We start from the raw sequence: 9,534 nt of genomic DNA on the forward strand, positions 1-9,534 counted from the left end.
CCAGCTGGCGACTTCGAATGACGGATGAAGTTCTTGGCTAGATTCTCGTCAATATACTTCCGCAACTCAATCAACTCCATCTGCGACAAATTGTAGATTGGTCCAAAAGGTGGTTGTGCTCCTTCTTGCAATTCAATGGCACAGTCATAGGGTCGATGCTCTGACAGCATATCAGCATTCTTCTTTTCAAAGACATCTTTGAATTCTTCATACTGCTTTGGAATAACCAAAGTCGGAGTTGCATCTTCTCGAGTCGGAGTTGCAAAGATGACAAGAGGTGTATTTTTCTTGGCTTCCTTCATGAAAGCCCTTGCACCTATAAACAAGGATTTGTTTCTAGACATTGTCTTGGCAGATTCCACCTTCAAGGAGTTTGTTGGAAATGTCACTTTCCGCAACTTCCAATCTATCAATGGATTATATCTATCAAGCCAAGATAGTCCCAAAATGATAGGACATGAAGGGGTCTTGATAACATTAAACATAATATTGCTCTCATGGTTTTCAAGACGTACCTTCAATGGTTTAGTTTCATGGATAACATTGCCTAAAGACAATGGTCGTCCATCTATGACTTCTACATGGACAGGCTTAAGTTTCTTTACAAGAGAAATATTGTGAAGCTTGGCAAACTCTTCATCTATAAAGCAAGCGGATGCACCCGAGTCTAATAAAGCATCGACTTGTAGTTCTTGAATACCCAGATGTAAAGGTACCATAAAACAATCTGAAGGTTGAGCTGAGAGAAATGGACCTTGATTAATTTTGGATGTTGAGATGTCCAGCCGCACGGTCCCTATTGTGGCTGGGCGTCCTTGTTTTCCTGCATGCTTGTACTCCTGAGTCTTGTTGTTTGAAGCTTCTGTTTCTTCCGACAATCTACAGCTTTATGGCCTACTTCTCCACAATATAAACACAAGTTTTGTTCAAACCGTCGCTTCCTTTCCTCAACTCTGAGGGGTTTGAAACGTACCGCATCAATTTGCATGGGTTCAGGATCTGTGGAGTGATTCTCTGGACCTTTTGAAAATGTAGCAAATGCTCCATCATTTCTCCAGCTTGATCGTCTTTCTTGTCATAATTCAAAGAGGCGGTTGTCACAAATAATTGCCTGAGATATAAGTTCTTCTAAAGTATCCGCCTTAGGCATGGTGATCAATAAGTTCTTGACATCATCTCTCAGTCCATATCGAAATCGTGTCATGAACGCCTTATCATTCCAATCAAGATCACATGTAAGCTGTTGAAATTTTGCAACATAGATTGCAGCAGAACGTGATCCTTGTCGCAGATTTTGTATCTTTCTTTCAACCACTCTTTCTCGATTGCTATCTCCAAATGCAACAGTAAGTCTCTCTATGAAAGCCTCTAGGTCGTACAATATTGGAGAATCCTTCTCCAATAGTGGAACAAACCAAGAGCGAGCATTTCCTGATAGAAGAGTACCTATGAAAACAACTTGGATAAATCCATTCGGATAACGAGAAGGGTATAGGCGTAGGTAAAGCCGTACTTGTTGCACAAAACCTCGAAAGTTGGTTCTTGTTCCGTCAAACTTGTCTGGCATACTCGCTTTTGGTTCTTTTGTACTAATCCTTGAAGTATCCATAGGGGTCATATGTGACACATGTCTTCCTTCTCTCAGTCGAATAATCTCTTGTTGTAGGCTATGAATTTTGCGTCTAGCTTCTTCAGTCACTAGATCAATTTGAGGTTCTTTACTTGGATTGCGAAGAAATGCAATCTCCTTTCGTACACTATTCATAAGAGCTTGAAGATCTGCAAGAGTTGCCACTCTATTGTCTACTTGTGGAGATGCACTGTCTATGACCTGGTCTACTTCCATATTTAAAGAATAGATGGATTAAAATTTTGAGAGAAGAAGAAATTGCTAAGTCTCTTGGAGAAAATTGTAGCACTACCTGTCACTAAAACCTACTCGGAGAAAAGAAAAAAAACACTAAACGATTTCAGTTTTAGAGGAGGGTAATCCGCAACCTCTAAAAATACCTCAATGCTTTCGAGAAGAGGGGTAATCCGCACTCTATCAAGAAGGCAAAGCTCTGAAATCGATGTTAACAGTCTTTTTTACTAGCTATGCTAAACAAAAAGAAGGAATTAATATCAGTCCAAGAGAGGGTAATTCGCAACCCTTAGAACGCTCAAGTATCTCCAAGGAAAGGGGTAGTCCACTCTCTGCCTCAAAGAACTAAGCTCTGATATTGTGATTGAGAAAATATCAGTTTAGAGGAAGGTAATCCGCAACCCCTAAAGCGCTAGAATACCTTGAAGAAGAAGGGTAATCCGCTCTCAAACAAGAAGGATTCAGCTCTGATATTAAGATAAAGGTAGTCTCGACTAACTGTCATGGACCAAAAATACAAACAAGAAATCTAAACAAGAAGTTCAAGAAGAAATGACAAGAACTAGATTATCGGATGAGTACAAGAGCAACGCCAAGAGAATTGAGCTAGAGCTTCAAGAGATGTGTTGTCGAGATTGAAGAACTCTTTAGCCTCGACTCCTATATATACTACTGGCCTATGGTTCTAAGGAAGCGCATCAAGAAGCTTCCCAAGAACTATGAAGCTTCTCGAGCAACTACCCAAGAGCTAGGAAGCTTCTCAAGTAACTTCCTAGAATCTACTAGAATATTCTAAGAATCCTCTAGAGCCTTCTAAGGGAATCTTTAGGGAATCTTTAGGGAATCTTTTAAGAATATTCTAAGAGAATATTCAAAGAATCTTCTGGAAGTTTCTAGAGACTCCTTTCTAGAAGGTTCTAGAAACTTGTCTCTAGAAAGGTCTAAAGACTATGTCCCTAACAGCTAGCTTTCTACTTTGGGCGGGGAAAAAAGACAGAGAATTGGGTTTTTTTTTCTTCATAGGGTTTTGAGAAGACTGAGGCAATCATTGCTGAAGTCAGTGTTATAATGGTGAATCGGGATTTTTAATGAGGTGGGGTTGATTACTCTTGACTATTTTGTGAAATCGAGTTACGTCTGTGATGAAGAATTAAAAGGATGTCTATAGAATTGAGTATGCGGAGTGAATGAAATTTATTGGATTAATCTAACGAGACAGTCAGTGGATAAAAGATCGTGAGTATAAAGCGGTATCAAAGATTAGCAGTTTGGATTGTTTGGGGTTCTCTATAACGTCTAGAGACCTACCGGCTGGGACAAAAAGGACTTCGGCGAGCAATCGAAGGACATCCGTATAGATTTACTGTGTATCCTTGCAGTGGTTTATATTCCAACAGTCAAAAATTGATAAACTGCTTGACTATTGGCAAATCTCGATACTACCTTCTATAGGCAGACGCCCGACACGTTCTCGAGCAGGAAAGCACATAATACGACAACGTGTTGGGCTTGTTGGAACCTTACTTACAAGATAAGCTCTATCATGGTTTGTTCCTTTGTTTGGAAACGATCATCCATATTAAACAACTTTGAAAACTTTTTGGAGGCGTTTGCGGAAGTATTTGGTGAACACGATAAGGTTCGATGGACTACAACAAAGATCTGGTCACTACGACAAGGGATGCACTCTACATCAGTCTATGCATTGAATTTTAGGTAATTAGCATACGACATCAATTGGGTCGAAGAAGCATTGATGAGTCAATTCTATTGGGGTTTAAGGGACGATGTGAAGGATTTGCTGTTAATTCTTCCTAATCCACAAACGCTCAATGAAGCTATTAGCCAAGCTGTGAAGTGCGATAACCGCCTATTCTAACGTCGTCAAGACCAACATTCAAGATAACATATGTTCCTTTCTTTCTGCTCAACATGCCCTTTGCTTTACAATCCCTTTGTTTATTGGCCCTTAGAAATTGAGAACCTTAGCATTATTAGATTCAGGAGCATCTGCTTGTTTTTTAGACGAAGAACTTACAAAGCGTCATAAGATCCCTTTAATACAAAAATCCAAACCTGTTCACATTGAGGTCATAGATGGACGACCTTTATTACCTGGTAGTATCACCCACGAATCAGAACCTATAGAAGTGACGTTCAAGGGCTATAGTAGTCATATTATTTTTAATATTATTAGAACCCCATCAATTCCTGTTATTCTTGGTCTTTTCTGGTTGGAAAAGCATAATCCATCCATAGATTGGAGGTTGCAAAAGATGACCTTTCCCACAAAATCACCTCAGAGCAAGCCTAGTAGAAAACCTCGAATAGAAAAATCCTTATTCATTGGAGCAAGAGCGTTTATAAGATCGTCCAAGGAAGGTACATCGTTTGTCATTTATGCGACTCCAACTATCTCAGAGAAGATCTTGATAGTAAATATACCAGAGCAATATAAGGATTTTAAAGACGTGTTTCAAAAGAAAAATGCCAACATGCTACCAGAATACCGACCATATGATTGCGCCATAAACTTGCAGGAAGGAACACAACCGCCTTTTGGCCCAATCTACAATCTATCGCAAACGGAGTTGGTGGAATTGTGGAAGTACATCGACAAGAATCTAGCCAAGAACTTCATTCGTAATTCAAAATCGTCAGTCGGAGCACCCATTTTATTTGTGAAGAAGAAAGATGGCTCATTGCGGATGTGCGTGGACTATCGAGGCCTCAATAAGGTAACAAAGAAGAATTGTTATCCATTATCCTTGATTTTTGGTCTCTTAGAACAACTTGGACATGCAAGGATCTTTACAAAAATTGATCTAAGAGGAGCTTACAACCTCGTACAAATCAAGGAAGGAGATGAGTGGAAGATAGTATTCCGTACAAGATATGGCCATTTTGAGTATAATATCATGTCCTTTGGTCTTATCAATGCTCCAACGGTCTTTCAAATAATGATGAATGACATTTTCCGAGAGCACCTTGATGATTTTGTTGTCATCTATTTGGATGATATTTTGATATTCTCCAAAAACGAAGAAGAGCATGAAAAGCACGTTCGTTTGGTCTTGGAGAAACTACGTGAGCGAGGACTATATGCCAAGTTGGAGAAGTGTTTATTTCACCAAATAGAGATGGAGTTTTGGGGGTTCATTGCGACTACTAAAGGCTTGAAGATGGATCCCAAGAAGGTGGAAACAATCGTGTCCTGGGAGGTTCCGAAGACGGTTAGAGATGTACAATACTTTCTTAGTTTTGCCAACTTCTATCGGATCTTTATCAAGAATTACTCTCAAGTTGCTGCTCCTCTCACTCGGTTGATATGCAAGGATAAGCTGGAATGGGGACCTCTAGCGGAGAAGGCGTTTCAAGACCTGAAGATCACATTTACTACGACTCTAATCTTGGTATATTCAGACTTTACAAATACCTTCTATTTAGAAATTGATGCTTTGGATTTTGCTTTAGGAGCTATACTTTCACAAATAAGAGAAGACAAGAAGTTCCATCTGGTTGCATTTTATTCTCGAAAGTTCTCTGCTGTTGAAATCAATTATGAGATCCACGATAAGGAACTTCTTGCTATAGTGGATTCTTTCCAAGAATGGCATCACTTTCTTGAAGGAGCTATACACCCAGTGACTGTATACACAGATCATAAGAATTTGGAGTATTTCATGTCGGCTCGAAGTCTAAATCGACGTCAAGCTTGGTGGAATATGTCGCTATCTAGGTTCGATTTTATTATCACTTATCGACCTGGAAAGTAGTAAGGACTATCTGATGCCTTATCAAGGAGATCGTATCTTGTACCAAAGGCTGGAGAAGCAACGTTTGATCAACAATGTACGACGTTGTTGAAGCCAAAGCAATTTCGACTTTGCGCTACTATTATATCAATTGATGCTGACTTCGTGAATCAGGTTCGTGCCGTGACCATTAAAGATTCAGTAGCCATTGATATCAAGCAGCGTGCCAATGACGACAAGTTCAATGTGGAGGAAGATCTTTTATACTTTGAAGAGAGGTTCTATATCCCAAAAGGACCACCTCGACTTCGAGTTCTTCAACCTCGCCACGATTTTCCAGTTGCGGGATATTTTGGATTCAACAAGACCTTGGAGCTTATTTCTCGAGATTTTTGGTGGCCTTAATGTGGAAGGATATGAAAGATTTTGTCCTCTCTTGCGACATCTGTTCAAGATCCAAGAATCCTCGGCATCGCCCTTATGGACTTCTACAGCCATTGTCGATTCCACGTTGACCATGGTGTTCAGTTTCCATGGACTTCATGACAGACTTGCCATCATCGAATTCATTTGATAGTATCTTTGTCGTGGTAGATCGGCTTACAAAGATGGCGCACTTTGTCCCTTGCAAGAAGACATTGTCCAGTGAAGTCACAGCAAGGTTCTTTCTCGATAATGTGTATCAATATCATAGACTACTAGATGATATCATATCAGATTGAGGAACCCAGTTCGTATCAAAGTTTTGGAGATCTCTCTTTGAGATACTGAAGGTGGATATCAAGCTTTCTTCGGCTTTCCATCCTCAAACTAACGGCCAAATGGAACGGGTGAACCAAGTCTTGGAACAATACTTACGATGCAGCATCAACTATCAGCAAGACGATTGGACCACATACCTGCCGCTAGCCAAGTTTGCATATAACAACACCCTCTATGCGTCGACTCAATACACACCATTCTTTTCTAACTATGGGTATCATCCGAAGCTTGATTTATTGAGTCCGTCAACAAATAACAATCCAGCAACTGAAGGATTTGTAAAACAACTATCAAAGCTTCAAAATACATTTAAGCTTCAATTACAATCCACTCAAGAATCGTACAAGGCGTCTGCAGATAGATTTCGGAATCAAGTACCTACTTTCAAAATTAGAGATAAAGCATAGCTTCTTTGATGGAATATCAAGACCAAGCGACTATGTGATAAGTTGGATTATCGAAGATTGGGACCATTTATCATTCAGAAGCAAATCAATCCAGTGGCGTACCATCTGGAATTACTGGCTTCTATGAAGGTACATCCAGTCTTTTATGTTTCTCTATTGGAGCCTTATCAAGAGTTGTCTTTTTCTAAAAGAGTGCAATGTCCACCACCTAGTATTGAGATCGAGAACCACGAGGAATATAAGGTTGAAAAGGTACTGGATTCACGGCGAAGGTGGGGCAAGTAGGAGTATCTTGTTCATTGGAGCGGCTACGACATTAATGACAAATATGGGAGCCAGCTAAAAATCTTGCCAATGCGCCGCAAAAGGTACAGGAGTTTCATCAACAACATCCTCATAAACCTAAGCCGGTTCGACGATAGCTTCCTTCTAAAGCTTGTTCATCCAAGAATATAAGAAAGGGAGCACCATAAAAATTCGCAATTCATGTAGTTATTTTTTCCAAGATAAAGTAGAACTTTTTCAGTAGCCATAGTTTGGTCTTCTGATATGGATAGCCAAGAGATAGATACTATGTCAGTTAGAATATCTCAACCGACTAGCTCACAAAAGCGACCCCGACATGAAGAACCGCCTACACCATGACGACGACGGAGGATACCAAGTAATCGATCACAGGTGATCGTATTTGAATCTGAATCTGCTTACGATGGTCAGCCAAAAGGTGTGTTTGCAAGACAATTTCATAATGAGGACATGGAAGTTCATGCTTGGTCAGAAGTAGAAGGAGTGGGCCACTACCGTTGGCTTCAAGGGTTGATGAACCACATGCCTCGTGAACAACAGTTGGAGTTCATAATAGACGTTTACGACAGATCTTCATTTTCTTGCGTTGGTACTGATTAACAACAACATTGCTTCTCAGAGACCTCGAAACTAAATGAGAGGGTGATGTTAGGGACATAGTCCTTAGAATCTTCTAGAGACTAGTTTCTAGAACCTTCTAGAAGCAAGTCTCTAGAACCTTCTAGAAGCTTCCTAGTTGATAGAAGTTGCTTGAGAAGCTTCTTAAATAGGAGTATATATTGGAATCGAGGCTGAAGAGTTCTTCAGTCTCGACAACACATCTCTTGGAGCTCTAGCTCACCTCTCTCGTGTTGTTCTTGTATTCATTTGATTAATCTAGTACTTGCCAGTTCTTCTTGAACTTCTTGTTAGATCTCGAGCATGTATTTTTGTGTCCGTGATACTGATATAATATCCTTGGGTAATCCATGATAGAGATAGATATTGTCAAGAAAGAGCTTAGCTATTTCTCCACTTGTGATAGATTTTATATATGGTACAAAATGTGCCATCTTGATAAAACGATCTACTATCACGAATATAGAGTCATAAGAACCTGAGATTGAAAGATCCGTGATGAAGTCCATAGAAACAGAAGACCATGGTTGTTCTAGAATAGGTAATGGCTGAAGAAGTCCAAAAGGTCGTTGACGAGGAGTTTTTGATCTTGAGCAAACATCACATGATTGTACAAAATCTTTGACTGCCTTTCACATTTGAGGCCACCAAAAATCCCTAGATATCAGCTCTTAAGTCTTATTATATCCAAAATGTCCTGCTGCTGGAAATTCGTGATGAGCTTGAAGAATATGTAAATGTGCTTCTCCTTCTGGAATATATAGACGTCTTTCAAAATATAGTAGGTTGTTCTTAAATTCAAATTTAGAGGGATCATGAGATTTAGAAGAATTATTCTTAATATCATGAACAAGAGGGTGTGAAGACATACTTAACTGGACTTACTTGAGAAAAGTTAAATCAACAGTCAATGTTGATTTTATTGCTCGAAGATGAAATTACTCTGGCTTCAAGAGAACTATTCTTTGTTGCTCAAAAGTTACATCTCCTTCTTTTGGTACAAGATAAGAACGTCTAGACAAGGCATCGGACAAACTTTATTATTTTCTTGGCCGATAAGTGATGATGAACTCGAATCTTGATAAAGACATGCTCCAACAAGCTTGACGACGATTTAGTATACGTGCTTACATAAAATACTCGAGATTCTTGTGATCCGTATATACGGTGACTCGACTGGAAGTGCCTTCAAGATAATGATGCCATTCTTGAAAAGAATCCACAATTGCAAGAAGTTCTTTGTCATGGATTTTATAATTGATTTCTGCTGCTGAGAATTTTCTTGAATGAAAGGCTACTGGATGAAGTTTATCATCTGTTCCCATTTGTGATAAAACCGCACCCAGAACAAAGTCTGATGCATCTGTTTCCATAAAGAATGCTTTAGAAAAATCAACACGATACAAGATTAGTGCAGAAACAAACATTGTCTTCAAAGTTTCAAAAGCAACTTCCGCTTCTTAATTCCATTGGAGTTTGTCTTTACAAGTCAAACGTGTAAGTTATTGTGGCATGAGATAATTCTTCCCATGCCAACCCTTTTCTTATATACTAGTACCAAGCTACCATGTGTTACAACCCATATGAGATATCTCTTAGGACCAGCCTCTCCTTGTATTCTAAGGCTCTATAGACCAGCAACTAACCTTGTAGGATATCCCTCATTACTCATATACTCTATTGACCATTAGCAACAACTAAATGAGTTCTTTCCTTCAACACTCCCACTTTCCTATTGGTCAATTAGCTATCAATCCTAATGCCTTACTCAATATGTTGTATCTCTCTTTCACCAAGGCTTTTGTTAGCAAATCAGCCAACA

The sequence above is a fragment of the Physcomitrium patens genome, chromosome 16, assembly GCF_059467195.1.
Source record: "Physcomitrium patens ecotype Gransden chromosome 16, ASM5946719v1, whole genome shotgun sequence".
Classification (NCBI taxonomy): domain Eukaryota; kingdom Viridiplantae; phylum Streptophyta; class Bryopsida; order Funariales; family Funariaceae; genus Physcomitrium; species Physcomitrium patens.